The 21,593-nt window shown below is 42.1% G+C and overlaps 1 protein-coding gene across 13 annotated transcripts in view; it reads right to left on the bottom strand.

Annotated features, from left to right (window-relative positions):
- ADGRL3 (adhesion G protein-coupled receptor L3) overlaps positions 1-21,593 on the bottom strand; it is a gene marked incomplete at both ends in the record, with an annotated part of 327,767 nt that overhangs the window by 146,867 nt on the left and 159,307 nt on the right. The gene's annotated exons all lie outside the window — the stretch shown is intronic.

Genomic DNA, 21,593 nt, shown 5'->3' with positions numbered 1-21,593 from the left:
AGCTCGCTGCCGAGCTTCAGCTATGGTGCAGAGTCCCTGCAAGGAGGGATAGACTCCATCCCAAAGGGAGTGATCAAGCAGTAAACGAGACTGACGCTATGTTGTTTGATGAAGAAATGAAACAAGGGTGGGTATTTTCTGCATGACCTAAAAGAACAGTAATCTAAGCCACCTCATCGTCTTTCTTTTTTTTTTTTACTGCTTGCTTTCTTTTTGAGATAATATAAGGTATGTCTCAGCACGAAGGACATGGCTGCCTGTAGAGAGATTTTGACAACTCCCCTCTGAGTGCTAAAATGCTGTCAACCGAAAAACTGAGCTGTTTGGGCAAATTGATCCAACTCTGACAGACTTCCTCTCTGTTTTCACGTTTTCTCTCTCAATCAAAAGCCTCCTAAAGAATCCATGTTTTCAGTTCAACCTCAGATAAGGGGGAGAAGAGGGGAGATCATCTACTTTTGCTGCACTGTTCATCATTAACCTAGCTGGATGAAGAAACCTGTGAGAGGAAGAGGAAGGCCTCAAAAGTCTCTGGCATCTCCCCATTGCACACGGACAGAGGATCTGAATACAACAGTTTCCCAAACTCATATATAGCAACTGCGTATGGACTTTCTGACTGCCGGTGAGGACAGAGTCAATACATTTTGGGTGCAGATAGTAACAGCATAGGAGGCAGAGCTTTTAGGCCTGAGTTTATCTCCAATACCAATAACAGGCAAGTTGCTGGATCAGCCATCCAAAGAAAGCCTTACTGGGATTTTTTTCAATAATCATTAGGAATCATCTCCCCCTTCCTCAGCCCAAAGAAAACGAAATCTATGTGTTTTTAAAACTTGTCCCTAGCTGTGAATATATCTGTAACCTTTCCGCACCAGTGACAATTCTGAATACAATTTTTGATGGTCAAATCCTGGGAGCACTCTTACTCTTTATAGCAAAGATTAAGCATGCTCCTGTCACAGTCAGTAAAAGAGCATCTCTTTCTATCGCCTCAATCAGGAACTCCAGAAATCCCCAGTCCTATAAGGTGAAGCAGTGCCAAGCAGCCCAAAAGTGCCTTGCAAAGACAATTTGGGGCTGCGCTGGTTTTGCACTCTTTTCACCTTTGCATGCAATATAGCTTCAGAACTCGACAACTGCTGTCTTGCTCACTGGGTCTTTCTCCACGGTTTTTCTAGCCAAGTGTCAAAACATGGTGATGTTTGTTCATTTTTCCTCTTCACCTACCTGCTGCAAACTCAGCTGGGGGAACCCATGCTTAATGTGGCCAACTTTTTAATTTTTTTTTTTTTTAAAGAGCTATGCAGCAGAATTGCTGATTTATAGATTCAAAGAGAACTGAAGTCTGTAGCTTACCAATTTTAGTTTTGGTGGAGTCAACTACGAACTTTATATAAACTTTATCGTGTCCCTTTTCATTGCCTCACAAAGCCAGGAATGACACAGGAGGTTTCACCATCTGTTCCCTTCATGCTGCCGTCCTACACTTATTTCTTTCTACATGGCCAGGGACTGTGAAGTTTGCAATGGGTCAGAAACTGCACAAGCCCACTGACTCCAAAATAAATGTGCGCAGAACACAGGTCCATACATTAAACATCATTCTACAGACCAGATGTTTCATACAAGGTCAAACATCATCTTTTAGTACCAGATATTCTGTATTTGGAACCTAAATTCTTTAAGGCCCTTCAAGCGTGTCTCTGGATTATTCTTATCGTAGTTCCCACAATGTTACCGTAGGCTTTTGGATGACAGTTTTGATTATAAGTCTGCACACTGCCTAGAACAATAAGATCCTGATTGGTACTTCTTGAATAATACATATTAATTCTCGCCTGAGCCTCCTTCGCACTGTATGAGTCATGCTGGATGTCTGTCCCCTGCAAGGGCAGCAGACGGGTCTGCAAGGGCACTGCTCTGTCTTGCCAGCATTGGGGCAAAGGTCCAAAGGCGCCACCAAATTTCCTGATCCCATTGATCTACCTGGATACATGCAGGGGGAAGAGGCACGTTACACTACATCGTTTCTGATGTGTTTGTCTGGCCCCAAAAAGGATTACAGGAGACATACAGCATGACTAAAAATGAGACCATGGGGTCTGAAAAGTACACCCAAAAGGTGGCGTGTTTCAGCCCACTTGAAAACTCTTTCAGCGCCTCCTGCCTCAGGCTCCTGCTCTTTGCAGTGAAATATGCTGCTATAAAATTAAGACAGCTTTAGTTCTGAATATTTTGCTTTGCAACAGACAATATTAAAACTGTCCTTAGTCATATATTCCATCACCTCTGAAACACAATCACCCAATACATCAATGCAAGAGAAATATTTTTTTCCCCTTTAAAGCTACAACCCCTTAGTTGCTTTAGTGAGCGTACAGATTTACATATTCTTATATGCTAGCCCTGGCCACCATCTTGAGTTAAACTTCCTCTAACAGGCTAACCCTTAACCTTGCATTTGGGTTTCTTAAATCATCTTTTGAATGAAGAAATGACAAACTCAAGCTTCAGTTCTCTGGCCAATCCAGTCTCTGCCATGTGAAGCTCTTCCTTCACCCTCTCATGACCCGAGCAAGGAAGAAGAAACACTAGGATTTCTGACTAGGTATCTGGATGATGTGGGATTCACAACTTTTAAAGAATTAGCTTCACACTGAGCAACGGTAATGACTACCTCATTGCTGAGGAGCCCAGGATGGATACACGCTTGTCTTCCCTGGATCAGGGAAAGGACAGAGCAATTCTATTTAATCCTTCTTGTTTAGGGTTATATCTAATAGTATTTAGTGGCTTTGGTGCCACTCAAAAGGAGTATGATTTCTGGGTTGGCTCCTTGGGACTGAATACACAGTCTCAATAATATCTGCCATTCCAGCTCTGATTGACATGATAGTTTCAATTGAAGTAACATTGGTTGAATGGCTCAGTGACCACTACAGCAAGAATTGCGTGTACACAAGAATCTGATAGAAGACAGTATTTTGCTTTCAGCAACCTGTATTACAAACGAGCCCACTTGCTGCAGATGGATTCTTGAAGCAACACAATCTGCTTAAAGAAAAGAAAAAAAAAGATTGGAAAAAAAAAAAAAAATCCAGCGTGGAAGTAGTTGTGACCCCACCATGCCAGTGGCACCTTCAGAGTGTAAACTCACCTTTCTAAAACCAGCCATCAGTCCTTAAGCAAACCAGCTGAGCCCCGGGCAAGCCTCAGCCGAAAGTCCACCTCCTTTCTACAGCCTCTGCAGATGGAGGGGAACACCACTGAGCAAGGTGGCTGCGCTGCTCTCTGTGCCAGTCTACCACTTCAAAGTTACTTTAAGCTCCTTTGCACAGGCGACTTCTTTGTGTGGGAGTTCAAGCTTTCATTGTCCTTCCCTTCAGGGATGACTTAATTAGAGATGGGCTTTCCCTCTCAAGTTACTGGATTTGAGGAATCATGCTGTTGTTATTTCCAGGCAAATCAAACAGAAGCAAAGAGGGACAGTAAATAGGGGGGAAAAAAGTCCCTAAAAAAAAAGGTGATAAACTCTGACATATCTACAAAAAGGATAAGACTTGCTCACCTCCACAGCAGGTTGGAGACCCTGCCATCCGATCCTGTATCGCTGCATTCAGGGAGCAAGTTCTCTGAAAGCTTTTCCTTTGCAAGAGGCCAGCCAAAAATCTCCAATTAGTTTCATACAGATGAGGGGCCAGATTGCAAACCGCCTGTTATTTGACACAAAGGCAGCTTTCTGCTCAGGATAAGCAGAGGTTTAAAAACGACTAGAAGATTTTATTAAGGCATGAGCCCAAAAGAAGGAAGCCATTGCAAGAAAAACCGGAGGGCAACAAAATACCTGTGCTGTGGATCGAAGGCAGATACCCACACTTTCTGCTTTACAACCTGGATGAGCAGGGAAGCAGGTTTTCACCAGATACCTCAGTCAAGCTTATTACAAAGGTTACAAATGACTGGAACAAGCTTAGAGCTCCCGGGACAACCAGAAAAAAAAACAACCTGTGAAAAGGCCTCAGTTTGTCAGGTGCTTGAAATGACATTGCTCAAAAGCTGGTGCTGGGAAGACATTTCACTGTCAACCTCAAGCATGTAAAGTCAGGAGAGACACCCCCAAATTCTAGGATCCCAAATCCTAGGACTTTTAAGCCAAAAGCAAATAAAACCCACAATAAATAATAAATATTATGGATTTAGGCTTTTCCTCACTGTGCCTCAAAGCCTTCAGGAACTGTGTTTTAAAGCTTCTCTTTCCACTTAGAAATGCAAGGAGACTTTTGTACTTTTAAACAGAACTGAAAATCCTGCAATCACAGAGGCTGAGGCTCTGGAAAAACCATCACTGGGCCCAACAACATGGTCACTAGAGTTGACAGCCCTGAAGTTTAACTTCAGAGAGTGAAACGTAGAGCCCATCTTTGTGAAAATTTGTATTGTTTGGGGGGCATTTAGAAAATGTAGAAAGCAGAATATAGTCCCAGACGCCTGATCCCCCGGTGACCTGGTAACAAAGTCAGGCTGCTGGACTTTGCACTGGAGCAGATGAGCGCTCATGTGCTCTGTCCTATCAGCTCTGCTGGGGATAACCTCCGCAAGGAGCTGGGAGCAGGAATATCATTAAACAGCCACAGTGCCTGGGCAGCTCAAGTTTGCTCGGATTCACGGCACCACGAATTAGGGCCATACATTTTAGCTATTCACGGCGTACACCAGACACGTGCACAGAAACGCTGTGACAGCTTGAGTTGTTCAGCGGGAGAAATCATATTTGAAACAGCATGTCAGGTTTTGATTAAACTGGCAATTAAGCAAGCAAGGAGCAACATGCCCTGGGGTTGCAGAGATGATAAGCCTGTTTCAAGACAAATGGCCAAATCTTTAGGTGGTGCAAACGGCTGCAATTTCACTGCCTTCAGCAGGGCTGCACCTTTCCATGTGAGCTGCAGATCTGGCCCTCTCCAGCCTGGGACAGGACCGGCAATATAAAAGGTAAAGAACTGCATTCAGCTTGGAAGAAGCCATTGTGCAGGGATGCAAAAATTGACACTTTACAGTGATTTCTAATACAACACAGCAATTTCCAACACAGTGATGGGCCACCAGCAATCCTCATCTGTGTTGGCCTCCTCTCTCAGTTGTCCGTAGGTCTCTTTACTAGGGGCAGCTGGGCAAAAAGGGAGAGATGGGAAGACGAGCAGATATCTGGTGTTATCCTCTGACCACCAGAAGCTGGTAAGGGTCTTCAACCCTGTTTATAAAGTTCAGCCTGTTCAGATGCTTTTCTGAACAAAAATAATGCGATTCAGTGGACTGATGCATCTTACATTTTCAATGGGCACAGGACAAAGGAGAACTTAACAATTCTATCATAATCTCCCCAAGCTGATGATCATCTACCAAAATTTCATCAATCTCATCTATAACAACCTCATATTAAGTGGGAGGTCTCCAAGATGAAGAAATTAGGGTCATTTGAGGTCAGCAGCTCAAATGACCCTAATGACTGCTCAAATTTTAGGTAAGAAAATTGTCACAGACAAATTAATGCACTGGAAACATCAGAACTGATCAGTATGTATAACCAAAGGATAGGCTGCTATCAGATAGTGATTGTGTAGACACACTTTGATGTCAGCAAACCCTTTTTGACCTGGTCCATATCTCCCAGTTCCAGACCAAAGGTCCAGAATTCAATTTAGAATACTATCAGTACAGCACTAACATGGACAGAAAAGAGCAGGCAATAAGCTTACTATGGGGTGCCACAAAATGAGAAAATATCACGACCACCTGAGGATGCAAGCTATGATTTAGCTAGAAAACCATGAGCATCCAAGCATTCAGAAGAGACTGTGGTTGGAGAAGCAGGGCCTCACAACATCAAGCAGAAAAGCAAGCCTGTGCTCCTAGGAAAGCAGGAAATTCAGAAAGAAATTCAGCGCAGCTCAGGAAGATGCAGGGCCTGTATCCATCCCTGCCTCTCATTCAGAGAGAGAACCTGGAAAGGCACCAAGGCTAGTTTTTAACCAAAGTCATCTGTGCTTAGCTCTGCAACAAACGATGGCCTCATAAAAAAGGCCATATTCACAGTTAGCTCTGCTGGCCACCTCTCTGTCATGCCTCTACTCCTGGCATTTGACATTTTCAACCACATTATGCATGTCTCGGCTCCCCTTGCCGGTTTGTTGTTAGTGCGATGCACCCAACCATCACAAAATCTGGCACACAACGCACCCCCTGCTAAATGCCAATCCCTCCATGCAAGCCTGAAGCTGAATCTCAGCCCTTGCATCTAGCAATACAGATGAAATACACAGCTTCATCTTAGTATGTAGTTAAACACTGGACAATCCTAGTTAACTTTGGATATCGAATGCCAATAGGGTGAAACACAAAGGTTTGCTCCCTATGCACAGTTAAGGCGTTGATTTTTATATAGACAAATATATCACCACTGGGCACAGTTACAATACCTATCCTAACACAGGATTTATGAAGATAAAAGATTCCATCCCAGAATTGTAAATAAATAAATCACCCAGTAATTCGCTTGGTGCGCTTTCTCCTTTTCCCCCAAAGCAAAATGCAGGATGCGTGATTGATCTTCCTACCGAGTGATCAGCAAACTTAAGACTTCCCCTGGTTAGTTCAGCAAGGACTGCCAAGATTTTCCAACATTTACCACCTGCAGAGGAAAAGTTATGAGCTATGGAAAAGGGCAGAGTATGAAACAGCCACAAAATAGCTATAGGCCCAGCTAGAAAGGACAGGGAATATTCCTTGTTAGACCCCCTCTAGGTAGCTAAACCACAGTTTCTCTGCTTGGTCTAAAAATGCAATGAGGCCAGGGTACAGGGCTCAAATCAACAAGAGCTTTACGTTGCTCTGGCAGGGCTGAGGGACCATAACGTGAGTCCAGACCAGCACTGGTCAAAAAAAACCTGCCCTCCGAACAAAATTGTGATGTGCGAGGATCTGTTTCTATTATGACCTGGAACAAAAAGCTGAAATTTCTAAAGGATTGTGACTTTCAAACAACGTTGACTCAAGGGTCACCAAATCTTACATTCCATAAAACTAATTTTTTTTTTTCCTTGGGTAATACTAAAATGTTCCATGTTAAACATAACAATAAAACAATAATATAACAACAATTTAACATTACTGAAGACAACAGCAGCATCCAAAAGGCTTGTTTTGATACTTTCCTGCCAAAAAAGGACAAGTTCCCACAAAATATTTTGATTTTATATCAATGGGACATTTTCCAACCAAAAAAAAAAAAATCATTCTATTGATAGTTGTTTGGTGTGCTGCAGTTTAAATGTACAGTTTTCTACATCTAAGCCCCAGGGTGGTATAAAAAACCTTCAACCTTAATAGAGGAGGAGGCTGAAAGCAGCGGTGTCTCAACTGTCCCCATTTGCCACCTGGATGACTCCTCTCCTACCTGCAAAAATCTGCCTTTGAATTTCCATCAGGCTGATGCTCTCTCCTTTTTAAAGCAGTGACTGTACTTGGGAACATCAGAGGTTGGAAACCACTCCCTAACAAATCAAGACAATCTAATGGTGTCAGAGTTAGGACCGTGTCTTTGCTTCACTGCAAACCACAGGAAAATTGCCTAATTCAGGAAACATGCCCGTTCCCTCACAGTCTTGCTGCCCCACTTTGGTTTGGTTTAGGCTTTTTTCCTTTCCCTTTAAGCTTAGTATCTGATGTTGTCCAACAGAGCCAAGGACCTTCGCTACTCTGCCAAAGCCCAACTAGTTTTGCCTAGAGGATCCTATGGGAGGGAAAATAGGTAAAGGGATAGAAATTTATCGATTCCCTATCTGGAGCGATGCGCGGAATCAAATTAATAGGTCTGCATAACATCTTGATGTCTGAGTAGAGCCAGGGAAGCCTACCAAATGCTTGTATCTATCAGAACACATGCATTGCTTGGGACAGCTTCATCCAAGGAGGAAAAAAAAACGCTCTCTCTCTGTAAATCTACCGAGTACGTCCCTGTCTTCCATAAGAATAAACGTATATTTAGCTAAATCACCTTGACAACTGAGCCAGCTTGCAAATCCTACTTTTTCAAATATATCTAATCAACGTGCAAATATCTAACCATATATACACACAGGCACGCACATATATATCTCTAAAATGTACATGACTTACTGTCAATAGTACTTCCTCCAGCAGTCGCTTCAGACAACTCTATGCTCAGTGTTTGATTTCAGCTGCTAAAAGATGAAGTCTGAATACCAAATAGGCCTAAATAAACATCTCAGAGATGCAGGTATGGCTTTTACCAGGCCAGCACCCATCTCACGGACCCTCCAGGTGCCTGTGCGTGAGAACCTCCCTATGGAAGTGAGACGAGGTCTTTCTGGAGAAGAGTCGCTTCCCTGGGACACAGCCATTGACAAAAGTAGGGGTTTGAATCTGCTGAAATTCAGAAACAGGGCTAACTTTGACCTTGAAACACTGCCCATACAAAAAGCACCAATGTTTTTCAATACATAATGAAACTAGCTATATAAAAAGCCAGATAGACAAGATGAATTTTTTCTTTAATGCTTTGAAATTGCCTGAAAGATTTTCTTTTCTAATAACTGGATCCAGTTTTCAGGCATTCAGTACAACAATCTTTATGTTGTTAATAAACACATTTGTCTAATGAATATCTCTTGGTAATCTTGACTGTAATTCAGGAAACTCAAGCGCAGCTGAGATAAAAATATGCACATACTAAAAGCTCAAATTGAAGAAAAAAAAAATCAATTCAAAGTTAAATTACCCATCTTAAATTTCAGTATAAAGGCTACTAGAAATACTGAGTTCTTGAACTTCAATTAATCTTTAGCTATTAAGCCAGAAGGGAAAAAGATTCTTCAGAGTATCAGATGGGAAGCTGCGAAGAGCTCAGATCAGCTTGCAGACGGACGTCACTATCGCTTAAACTCCCATTCACGGCTCCTTTGGGCTGGTTAACTCATGCTTGTCTTAGACTCCTTTGGGTTTCTTTTTTCCAGGCATCTGTGTGTGACTGCCTGCATGCGTGTGGCATACATTTTCCAGCTTCACTTCTCAGGGATTAATTGGCAGAAGTGCTTGTCATGGTTAAATAATTTTATTTAATTTGCACTGTGTGAAGATATTTGGGCAAAAGGGAAAAATAATTAAATTTTAATTACTTTTTTTCCCCTTTATAATGAGAAACAGTTGCATTCCTTGGAGACTCAGCTGGGAATAGAACATCACTCCGTTTTATTGTTAAATATGCAATAATAAAAAAAAAAAAAAAATCATTGATCAATCTCTTGTAGTAGAAGAGTGACAAGCCCAGGATAGGTAAAACAGATCCCTGGAATCAATGATAACTGAAGTTTATAAAGATATTGAAGGGACAAGATAACATCAACATCCTGTATGGAAACATCCAAAGGACTTTCTTACAGTTTTCTAAACAAACAAACAAACAAACAAACAAATAAATACTTTTACTAAAAGGCTCAAAGATGTCTCTTCAATGAGTCATGCCAGCTATGAGAAGTGCCACCTTTAGTGACAGGCCAGAGTCTCTGCCATGCATGTTAAGGGACTTCATAAAACTTGACAATCTCTCCTTTTTTCTAATTTCAGGCAAAAATATTGGTTTGTTTTCTGTGGTTTCCAAATGGAAAGAAAGGCTGCCTAAGCCCTCCTCTCCCCTTGATGTCATCTCTCCTTATACATGGCCATCAGAAAAGGTTTGGCTTCATAAAAAAAATAACTGGAAAGGGGCAGAGGAGATGAATCAAGGATCTACTGGAGATATATTATTATTGTGCTCCATGATACACAGAGCCTCTTTCTCCTGGAGTCCCTGGCCCTCTGCTAGGCCCATCTTCAAACTACTACTGTTTAAAGACCTTACCTGCAGCCAGCCACAAGCCTCACATTTTCTGGACTCCCTGTTTGATATCAACAGCCTCAGACATTTTTTGACATGACCCACAATGGCTAACAGGCAACCTCTGTGGCAAGATGCACCCACAGAGGTGTGGGGCGTTCTTGGCTAGCTCTGGGCTACCTCGTAAAACACCAGTACCTCTGCTCCCTCGAAAGTTCCTCACCACCATGGCAAAGAAGGCACAACAGGTGCCTCTAAGCTTCTCCAGCAAGGACACAGGTCACATCGCAAAGTGACTTTGGAGGAATCAGGTTAGCACCATGATGCTAAACAGGTCTCTGCAGCCCACGCACAGAAGCAAAAATCACGTTCAAACATCACATCAGCAAGTTGTGGTATGCATAAGCCCATGCCTGCTGCTTCTGTACCCATAAGGCTTCCAGGGAAGATAAATTAAAGAAATGCACTGATGCATGCTGTATTTTTAATGATTATTCCTTTTGCAGATTAAAATCAGCTTTCAGATCAGAGCAGGAAGAGGACAGTAAGGTCACTGTAACAAAACCTTTATCTGGAGAGGACCAGCTTTTACAGCTCTGGATATACTCACTAGAACATTCATCACTGATAACTGTCAAATAACTGTAGAGAGAAACTTTTCACGTCATTTACCCCCAACCTAGAAGTCATCATAAGGGGGAAATTTAATGAAACACGTAAAGGCCATGGTTCAGCAAGGTGATGCTTACCACCTTCCATGGGCAATTCAGGTTGCATGGAAATCAGCAGCACAAAACTCCCATTGGCACTACCCTACACCAGGTAGCCCCAAAGACATTTCTGTCATTTTAGCTAATGTGAATCTTCTTTCTTTGGTTACAGTTGACATAAACTGTCAACTATATTGGGGCGATGACTTCCAAGTGTGCACAATATCACTGTGGTCACGAATTACACTGTAAAAGGAAGAGAGGACTTCCCTAGCCTTCCTTGATGCATGCCCATTTTAAGGTTTCTTCTCTCCAATAAAAAAAGTGAGAAACAGGGGGTAAAACGTGTACTCTCACAGTGCTTAATCTAATGAAGCCACAGCCTTGATAAAGCCTCTCTCGGGTTGTCAATAACCATAAAGAAATGCCCGGACGTGAAGTTTATCCAAAATATCACAAAACATGGTGTTAGAAGGAAAAAAATACATTCTGATAGCACAGTATTTCAATTTGAATGAATACATTTTTTAGCGCAGCCAATTTATATTTGCATATTAAGAAAACGACAACCTCTTTCCACCAGAATTTGCCAGTATGTTTTGACATGAAAAACCTGGTGTAACAACACTCTTAACACAATTAATGGTTATTTACCGACGTGTTTCTTGTATCCTCTACAGTTCACTTCCTTGCATCATCATCTTTTTTTACCCAGTGTAAATACAGGCTCCTTTATAAAGAGGGTGGGAAATAAAAGGCAAAAAACCCAAACCAACAATCAGGAAACCCATTTGCAATTAAATCTTTCAATACCTTATGGAAAAACTGCTGGAACAAGTTTTTGCCCTTTTGAATGGACAGATGTTCTCATCAACAAGAAAATTAGAACTTGATGACAAACTCCAAGGTTTAAATGTCACTCCCTACCACTCTGGTTCAAATAAAAATGGAAGTGGCATTAAAAGAGCAGTATGCAAGCTCTGCAGACTGGTAATTTCTTCTAATTAAAAAGCAGAGTTCACAGACACATTTAGTGACACTCATCATAAAGTATACATCTGATAGTAGAAGGCTTTCTTGGTTTTAGTGCCCAGAAAGCTATTTTCTCATTGCTAGTGAATTATTTGCTTTCTCAGTCTGTTCAGGAATTTCTCACTCCACATAACAAGTTTCTAACATCTTAAAAAAAAAAAAAAAACCTCAGACCTACCAGTAACTCCCACAGAAGGCAACCTCCTGAGCACCGTCTGAGCAAGGTGCAAAGAGTGCAATTCAAGAAGCACATTTTTGACTTTTTATGTATGATGCAAAAAGGCACAAGAAAGACTTGCTGACTGAGCAGTACAACCAAAACATTTATAATGCGAATATTATTTTACCTCTTTAACACTGGGAGAGAATATCCACCCAAGAAAAGCACTCGGTGAAGTGACGCACTGATTGTCTGGGTGCCTTTCTGGAAGGTACACTTTAGTTAAAGTCAAGTCATTAGGCTCAGTACAAGAGGAAGCGGATGAAATCCAATCGAATGCATTACAGAGGTCAGACTAAATGAGCTAATGGTCCCTTCTGGTCTTAAAAAATCTATTAATCTAATTTAATTCTCTGTTCTACTCTTCATACCAGAGTCAATTTAAACTCATTTATATGAAAAGAACACATTACAGCAGCCTTACACAACACACCATGTTCTGACTATGCAGTTTTAGGCTACCCAAAAGCTTCATTTACTTCCCACTGAGCTCAGGAGGATGCTTTGTTTATCCATAGAGAGAGCTTATATTTACAAGCAAGGCACCAGGCAGAGGCACCTCTCCCAACACAACACGGGGTGAATCAGCACCTTAAACTATACGAATCGACCAGAAACTTTCCACAGCACTTTCCACCTTGGCTTGGTTTTTGGGTGCTGGCGTTCTTCATTCATCCTGAGACTTGCCTTGGTGAAGAGCACAACACGTTTATCAATAAAATCTGTTCCAGTCACTCCAAGGATATTTCTTGTGAATAACTTGTAACACACTCAATATTGCACCAAGAAAATACTTGGCAGTCACTGTCCAGTGAGAAAAGCAAGCACTTACGTGGAGAAGGCCAAAAACATTCATTGCTATTAGTCCCTCTGGTGTATACATATGCTCCCGTCAAGCAAATCTATTTTACTACCCCTCCCTAATAACAAAAAAAAAAAATATTCCCCTCTTTTTCTTCTCCATGCAGCCTTCCCTCAGTATTTCCCTCCTCCTGAAGCCTCAGTGTTCACATTAACATTACCAGTCATTTGCTTAATTCAGCAGTACAAGAGCTCAACACATCACATGAATTCAGGCTGATTGACCTTAGCGAGCCACAGCATCCTTCACGCATGCCTTGGATAGAGGGAATAATTTAACACAGTCAGAGGGGCAACGGAATTTGAGGCCAATACACAGGGGCTCACAAAAGCTCTTCTTCACATGGTATGTTGGAAAGACCCTACGAATGGACTAAGGACTTCTTCTTTGCTGGCATATCTATACTCAATGCCGCCTTTACTTTTTCCCTCTGCCTGCAGCACACAGATGGCCCTTTCCCCATCTCTGTCCTGAACATCGACAGATGAAAAAGAATTGCAGAGCTGCCTAATGCCTCATCTCTCCAGTGACTGTGTTAATTTATTCCAGCTATTTGAGGGAAGCATGAATGGCACCCCAGTAAGCCAGCTCAGACTGGTATAAAGGCAGCTGACTTTCCCATTTTCTGTTGTGGAGAGTTTATAACTTCTAGTTTTCAGCTCTGATGTTTCTTTGCTTTTTTCCCCCCTCCCTTCTGAATCTTAAGCAGCTGGTACTTTGTGAGAACACAGAACCGAGGAGCTATGTAACATGAAACACCCAGTTTGCTTATTCAGTGCCAGTCTTTTTAAACCGAATCCCATGTTTCAGTAAAATTTGCCCTAAGTCCTGTTTCCTCTCGGCACATTTTAATCAAGCAAAAATGCTATTTACAGTGAAGAAATCCCGTTACAGCAAACAATCACTACATTGTTTTAATGGATACATCTCTTTCACCTAAGCCTTTTTTTGCCTGCTTTGCCCTCCAATCACGAGCACACCTGTAAAAAAAAGTCTTTTCAACATAAAAATGTAGGGCAGATATTGCGACTCAAATTCATATGAATATTCACTATTTGTTCCAGCTTACAATTTATAGTTATATATCCTCTTTGGATGCTTTAGACCCAAATCAGGAGGTCAAAAAGCCTCTCACTGGCAAAATGCAATTCCTTCCAGGGCAAACAGAAATTCACTGTGGACTTGCTCCTGAAGCCCCTAGTCCAAACTCCCACCAACTTCAGAGGATTTGTCTGAATAATGGCTGAGCTGAAACTCTCCAGGAACTCTGGGATTTTGTCTGAGAAACTTTGTCATTATATCAACTTTTACTCATGCACACCTGGCAGACTCACCTGAAAGAAACGGACACTGTTTTATTCTTGTTTTTTTTCTACAGCCCAACTCTCTTGATTTAGCATAGTTACTAATGCCAAAATGCACTTCAAGAAGGTGTGCTTCAAAGTGCCTATTATCTCTTTTTTCTGGGATCTACCTATCTTCTCCTGTCAGGTTGTTGACAGCATCGCCAACTAGCACTTCACAGCCCTTCGTGGCTGGTCCTATTTCTCCCAGACTGCAGATCTTCAAACTAGCTACCAATATTCTTTTGGTACCTTTAACCTAAATTTCCTTCCTACAAGCAATCCATCCAATCCAACCCTACCGTGAGAGTTCAGCTGGATTTCTGAGGATAAGGTTGACCTTTCCATTCCTCACATATACCTTGGGTACTTTTTATCAGCACAGTCACACCTTAGGCATGGGGAAAGTTGACTTGCTGCCACATCTGAAGGATAGGGAGATGCTAAGGGCATTACCACAACTTCCTGAAGTCAAGGGAAGGCTTTGTAAAGCCTACCTGTAAAGGTTCAGTAATTTTGTAGCTTACTGCTGAAGAGCTTTTTACTCCTCTTTAACCTGAGTATCAAGGCCAGCAGTATGAAGGGCATCCAATGCGTCCTCTTCTTGTTTTGACTCTAAAGCAGAATATGGCAGGGCATCCACATCTGCTTTCTTGGCTTTATTGGTTAAAAAAAAAAAAGAAAGAAAACCTGGCATGGCAGCACTGCAGAGTGCTGGCGGCACTGAAGAAGTTAATTAGCAACACTGAACTAGACTTCAGGAGACGAGTCTCATTAAGTACTGCTAAAAATACTACAGTAGTCATTTCCAGAACAAACACAATCAGTGGCAGACGAGCGAGGAGAACGATCCAGACCCACGAGCTGCCATGGTGGAGGTATTTTCAGTGGGGAGCAGGAATAAAGGCTGCTCATTTTAAAAACACAGTAGCAAAAAACCTAGCTGGCAGATGAAGAAAGCATCCGGGACCCCACGTCCCAAGCCAGGCTCGTGGCTCTGCAGCCAGGCCACAGTAGAGCTGCAGGGAGCAGAAGGTGTTTGTGCCACATATGGGCTCAGGTGCACAAATATAATCTAAGCTGAGAGGGTAATGTCTTCAGAAGATGCCTGGCAGGTTATAATCCTGTTTTGGGGTGGGAGGACGGGAGCTGGCAGAAGCAACAGCTCAAAAATGGAACAACCTGGAGTCTCTTGCTGGGCTAAACACCTAACCCTGTGCAGACCCCGACTGCTGCACACAGGCCAGCAAAAGCTGCTGGTCAAGGGATAAATGATGCATTTGTCACTAAAAACCACGTGTAAAAATCCAACACTCAAAAGCTGTCTCTAGTACATGATGCAGTCCCTTCCTCCTGCAAAAGGCAGCCTCGGCCATTTGCTACATGTCACCTCTCACTCCCTGCCTCCAGCAAACAGTTCAGACCCAAAGGGCTGGCATGCTTATAGCTGGGTTTGGTGCAAAGTATTTGCATCAGACTGATAAGCTGTGGCGGATGTCAGCGTGACAACCCGGTGGTCTCGAACTTAATGAAATGACAATTAATCACAACTCCAGGCTGATTCCTCAAGTCAAATAGCTCACTGCAGAAGAGGAAAAGCCGCTATCCTTCATAGGCAGTTAATGCTTTTTTCTCCTATGCAATCACCCCACTATCTTCAGTAGTACATCCCATGCTTGCTGCCAGGAACAGCCGCCTCGGCTTTTCAGACATGTTCTTGGCAAGGTGATTTCCCCCTCCTGGCGTTTGACAGGATTATGAAGTGCCGAAGTCTCTGGCCTCCTTTTGTTTTGAAGCTTGAAAGTGAAGTTTAGCTTAATCATGTTGTCTCTTGCTGCCCTTCCCCTACTTCAACCATCCTGGCTGCCCACTAGCCCAGCACGCAAGCAATCCCGCTTGTGAGCCTGTGGGAACAGGACTCCAGCCCATGGATATTGGCTGTGACTTCACGGCATGCAGGTCTTGCAGCAGATTCCCATTTGGTTTGCAGTGGTAACAACCGGTCTCCAAAGAGGATACAGCAGTATCCAGGTTTAGTTCCCAGATGGGTTAGGTCTGCTGTACCGTTTTCTCAGGCTGGCTCAAATAGGTGCCTCGTAGTAGGAGCAGTGACTCGAGGAAAAGGAGGGCTCCTCCACCTCCATTTGGTAAGGCTATCTCCTGTTCCACAGTCCTACTGAGAGAAGTACATTTTTATTTAGGAGGAGAGAGCAGCCGCATATTCATTCTTACTGGAGAGGCACTGAAGATACTCCCGCTGTGCTAACCAAACAGCATTAATATTTATGAAATGCTCCACAAAGGGAGCATTTTGAAGCTGAGGAATCTTGCACTTTTTAAGGATTTTTTGTGAGAAGGTAGAGGAAAGGGCTCAAACTCCAGCGTTCCTGACAAAAAGCAGAAATTCCTAATTTCAGAAAAGTGTCCAGTGGTATGATCCTTTTTATCATTTTTTAATCAAACTTTGCTTTACAAAGAGGGAAAGTTTAAAACAGAATAAAAATGAAAAGACACATCACGCCTCAAAATGGGGAACAAATGCAATTCTGGATCCCAGCATACCTGAGGTAGGTGAAATACCCTCCCTGTCCTTCTGACCTTAAGGTACCAGCTGGCCAGCAAATGTAGGTTGAGATCCCACCTTTGTTCTAAAAGATGAAGAGTCTCCGTGCTGCTTTCTTCACCTCCACACTTAGACATGTCTTTCTATCTTAAATAGCAAAAAGGGACGGAAATACTTATACAATAAATGGGACACGCATATATGGGCAAATATTAGAAGATAAAAGCCAGGGCCCCAGTCACAACAGGTGTTTAGCAGAGGCTGCTGAAAGCAAGCACTGATCTCTCTGAAAACCTCCAGCAACACTGTGCAACCAGCAGCTGTCACTGCAAGCAACGAAGAGTAACAGGAGCGAGAGAGCTAGGGATGCTCCTAGATGGGAGGAAAGCAACTGGAAAATAAAAACACAGGAGAAGCCACAATTAAACACTCAGCAGCTCCCTAAAAATGGCCCTTGCCGCCAGGAGAAGCTGCTCATCAAAAAGGCTCAGCTGGCCTTTTAAAATGCAGCCCAAATTCAACTTCAGAGATACTAAGCGTGGCTTATCGCAATGGGATCTCAAAGCGATGGCAATTCATATCCTGTGCACAAGTGGGATTTAAGATTCGGCAGTGCTTTTGATGCATTTCCCAGGCAAGGACGTAGGGCGTTAAAGGCGAGCGGCGCAGGAAGCCGCTTTCAGCCACCTATTAGCACGTGACAGCTTTGAAACGTTCAAGATCCTCTGCCCACTATCCACATTACTCAGCTGTCAAAGGAAAGGCCTCAGATTTATGATGTGAAAATTACATTTTAACGAGGTGTCATATGTGTTTAAAGTTCTTATTCATCACCATACTGCCACATCTTTTACCCAAGACACAAATGCACTTAATTAGCATATTATAAGGACAGAGGGTTCACCTTATCTGCATTGTAAAACCGCTTTAGGAAAAAAAAAAAAACACAACTACCCTTACTGAATAAAATGGTTGCAATCACGTCAAGAGAGCATCCCACAATATTTAACAAAATGTGGAGGATAAAAGTTTGACATGCACCCTCTGAGGTTTTTAAAATATCACAGGTATGGATGGAAACTTCATATCACATTTGATTACCAGACTAGCAGTCCACAGTGTTAATATGCGATCTAGGGAAGCCACTTAAGCACAAGCAGGCTGTATTAGAAGTCCTGTATCCTATAACTGTCTTCCTTATGTATTGGGCATATTTACTTATTAACTTCATACATCTGTTAAACACCCCATATTGTAATGCCTGGGTCTCCTGGACATAATTTAAAAGGGAAGAACAAGACATCTCCTCAAAAGTAGGAGGTCTGTTTTTCCTGTGTCATTGGGAACGGCTGCCAGGACGTCCAAGTTCCAGACACGCACAGAGGGATCCTTGTCCTGGTTGAAGTCCTTCCCTGGACTTCTTCACTACCGAGCTATGGGACAGGCTCTGGTCCATACCCCTGGTCTAAACGTTCAGCCAGCATACCCGAAGCCTCTGCACGAGAGCTGCCAGCATTGGTGTGGGGCACCTCAGGCATTTAAAAGACAAAACTTTCTTCTGCTGGTCTCTCTGCTGCCCAGGAACCCCACCTGGTGCCCAGCCAGGAACCGTGGCCGCCCGGGGAGGTGCAGAGATGCAAAGCAGGGAGACGTGTGTTTGTATGCAGCACGGTGCCGGGAAGTGGGATGGGAGCACTTTACCTTTTTGGAGAGGAGGATTTGTTGATATTTTCTTGAATTTGTTTACGCAGACTGTATCACAAGTGGGTGATGATTAAAACAGGTAACTCTGGTGAATATTAAGACTGATTAGGTTGCGGAAAATTTTTCATTCTGTTGATACAGCTTTTCGTTTCCCTCTCTGCACATGTCTAGTGGGGCACATAAAAAAATAACAACCTGAACACTTTTCTGGGTTCAACTTCTTGAAGAATATGATGGAAAACACTGCTAGAGGTGCAGAGCTATTCTCACCACCACTGCAAATTAGCAAACTCAAAAGCAGCTACAAAGAAATAACCCAAAAGCTCAGGAACATTGATGGAAAAGCATCCTCCAAAAAACTCATTTAAAGGCCAAACAGCTCAAAGGAAATATGCTTCAAAGGCTTTTGGTATCTTCAAGTTCACTTCTTGAACTGAAAAGGTTTCCTGGGATTTGCAGGCACTGAGGAGTGTTTGCTTTCAAAACCACTTTTGGGATAAACGAAAATTACCCCAGACAAAAGGAAAAAAAATGGAGCGGGGCAAATCTTTAACATGCAGCTTTTACCTTTTCTGAGAAAAATGAACAATTGGTATTAATTCAATCAAGAGCTCTGAATTGCTTCTAAATCAGTTAAATCCAGCTTTGTGCTTCACTTAAGACTTCAGAATATTTTGTCTTCCCTGGTACCTTCAGCTGCTACAGAAGTTGAGCACAGAAACTCCTGGTTTTGACACTGAAGAGTAAAAGCCCATTTTTTCAAACAGCAGGTGAGAGAAGCTCTGCAATAGTGAAGATCTCAAATATGTACCAAACCCACATGCACAAACAGACCTTTAATTAAAACTCACAAAAAAAATATTTAATCACTGTAAACAGCAAGAGGATGTGGTCCCTGCCCTTCCTATAAACTAAGCGACTCCTGCCTCCTCCCATTTTCCCTGGACAGTTTGGGAAAAGACTGAAAATGTTTGATTCTAAGAGAACTGGAGTCCCAGCATCTGCTTTTTATTTTCGATATCCTTGAAATGTACAATACCAGAGATTTCAAATATGTTTCTGGCTATTTAGGTAGCTAAATATATCACTTTTCTTGTTACGATCAATTTTTGGTTTTAAGAGCTCTTCTCCTAAAACTTCACCCTTAATTGTTTTTTAACAACCAATTTGTTCGACCCATCAATTTTACAATCTTTCTTTTATTTTCTAATTAAGCAGATATTGTTTACATATTTTGCTACTCAAACTGTAACCCTATGGAAAATGGCTGCATTGAACATTGCCTTGCTATAAACAGAGAAACACTGGTGATTTTGGAAGAGAAGAGGGGAAACACATATCAACAATCCACTCTGTAAAAAAATAACTAACTAATTAACCGACCAAATAAAAATATCCTGGGTCTTCACTGCTTTCCTAGTGTTGCATCGGCTCCTGTTCTGCTCTTTGGTGGAGGAGCTGGGTTTAAGTCATTGAGAATTTCACTTGCTGTCAGAGCAGTCCTCTCAAAAGTCCTCTAAACCCGTAAAATAGTGAGGTAATGGGATCCTTATGCATTTCTGCCAAAAAGGAAATCCCAGCAATTTTCAGAGAAGAGAAACGCATGTAAAATTGAGCTTTGTGCCCACATTACAAAGCTATCAAAAATTGCATGAAAGGAACATTAGAGAAGGCTCACCAGATTCCCTGACACGAGCTTAACCCTCTTGTGTCCACCACCCAAAGGCAAAAACTGCTTCAGCTTTCCATCTGAGGCACTGGAGGATTTTAAATTCTCATCCAAACATGAGTGAAATTAAAGGGTCTTCAAACCAGTGACACAAGGACAAATCAAATCCTTGCACCTCACAGACTTTCAACCCTCTGGAAGGTTTTCACTTGCTCTCCCATCTCACCAGCTTAGACTGGGAAAAAGGGGAGAACCATTTCCTTTTTTATAAGAAAGTACAAAATCTGGGTTTTTCACTGATTATGGCTCTTTTTTTATTAAAGATGCTATTACTGACAATGGTCACCACATGAAACAGTGGCAGCAGAGAGTCTGCTGTAATACCTGGAAATAATTCACTGAATAGGAGAGAAACTCTGTGAAATAGAAGGGATGCAATTGATTTTCACTCCTCGGGGATAACCAACAGCTCACAAATTGCTCTGCTTCACTCCACCACTCAGAAAGTACATGCTCATCATTAAGTTGGTAGAATGAGAAGTTCTTTTCATTTTTTGCTCATCTGAGATCTTGCAGAGGTCAACATCATTGAAAACATCCCTGCTTCTCTCTTAACAGTCACTCGGTTTTGTTCATCTTCCTCTTCAAGATCTCCCTCTCCTCTTCCTTACATTTTTGTATAAAAATGAGAAATTCACTGCCATTTTACTACTTTTATTCCACCCCTCCCCAGATTTTCATATCCACAGTTTCTTTCAGCATCTCTTAATCCACTTTTTATATGGATAACAGGCTGCACACAGGAAAAGAAAAAGAAAAGCTCAACAACAGAAACCTCTCAACTTCTCTTTTGCAATCTGAAGACCTGAATCCACTCATCCACTTCCAAGTTTCTTATTAATAAAAAAGAATTTTTTGGGAATAGCCATGTTAAGAATCAAACAGTTTACTGTCCAATTTATATTAATTCTTCCTTTCCTCTTACTTTTCAGCCTTTCTGAAGTACACAGTCCACCACAGAAACTACCTGATAACTATGACTACATTGCGTATAGCAGTAACCATTTGAACATGATAGAGAAAACGCTGCTTGGAAATGCTTGCAACGTCATATGGGGTTGACCACAATCTAGGCTAAGTCATGTTACTAATAAAGTGGCAACTCTGAACATAATACTTGCAAAATGATGAAGAAGTTGGTAAAGTTAAGTGAATATAACCCAACTAAGTAATTACCGGCATAATTTCTAACAGGAAAAAAGGTGGAAAAGTTGAGAATCCTCTGGGGGCCAAAGGCTCCTCCGTTAAAGAAAGTATAGTAAGTCATGAAATGCTTTAAAAAAAAAAGAGCACCTTTAAAGAAAATAAACCAACAATTTGGAGGATTTTGTTGTCAATTCCCCTTCTGACTCCAGACACACGCTTGTGGGTGCATGCTCACATATGCAATTAGCGGTGGCTTCCCCAAACAGCCCAAACTCCTCCAGCTTAATGGAACGAAGTCATATAAACTGGCTGGCAGTTTTTCCCCAGCCGTTTGCAGCGACAGCATCTTCCACGCTTTGTTTTGCCAAAATGCTTGCAGAAGGGAAGAT

Source organism: Platalea leucorodia, assembly GCF_965183815.1.
Source record: "Platalea leucorodia genome assembly, chromosome: 6".
In the NCBI taxonomy this organism is placed as follows: Eukaryota; Metazoa; Chordata; class Aves; order Pelecaniformes; family Threskiornithidae; genus Platalea; species Platalea leucorodia.
The sequence above is the reverse complement of the archived record's forward strand: the minus strand, read 5'-3'. Positions and strand labels throughout refer to the sequence as shown.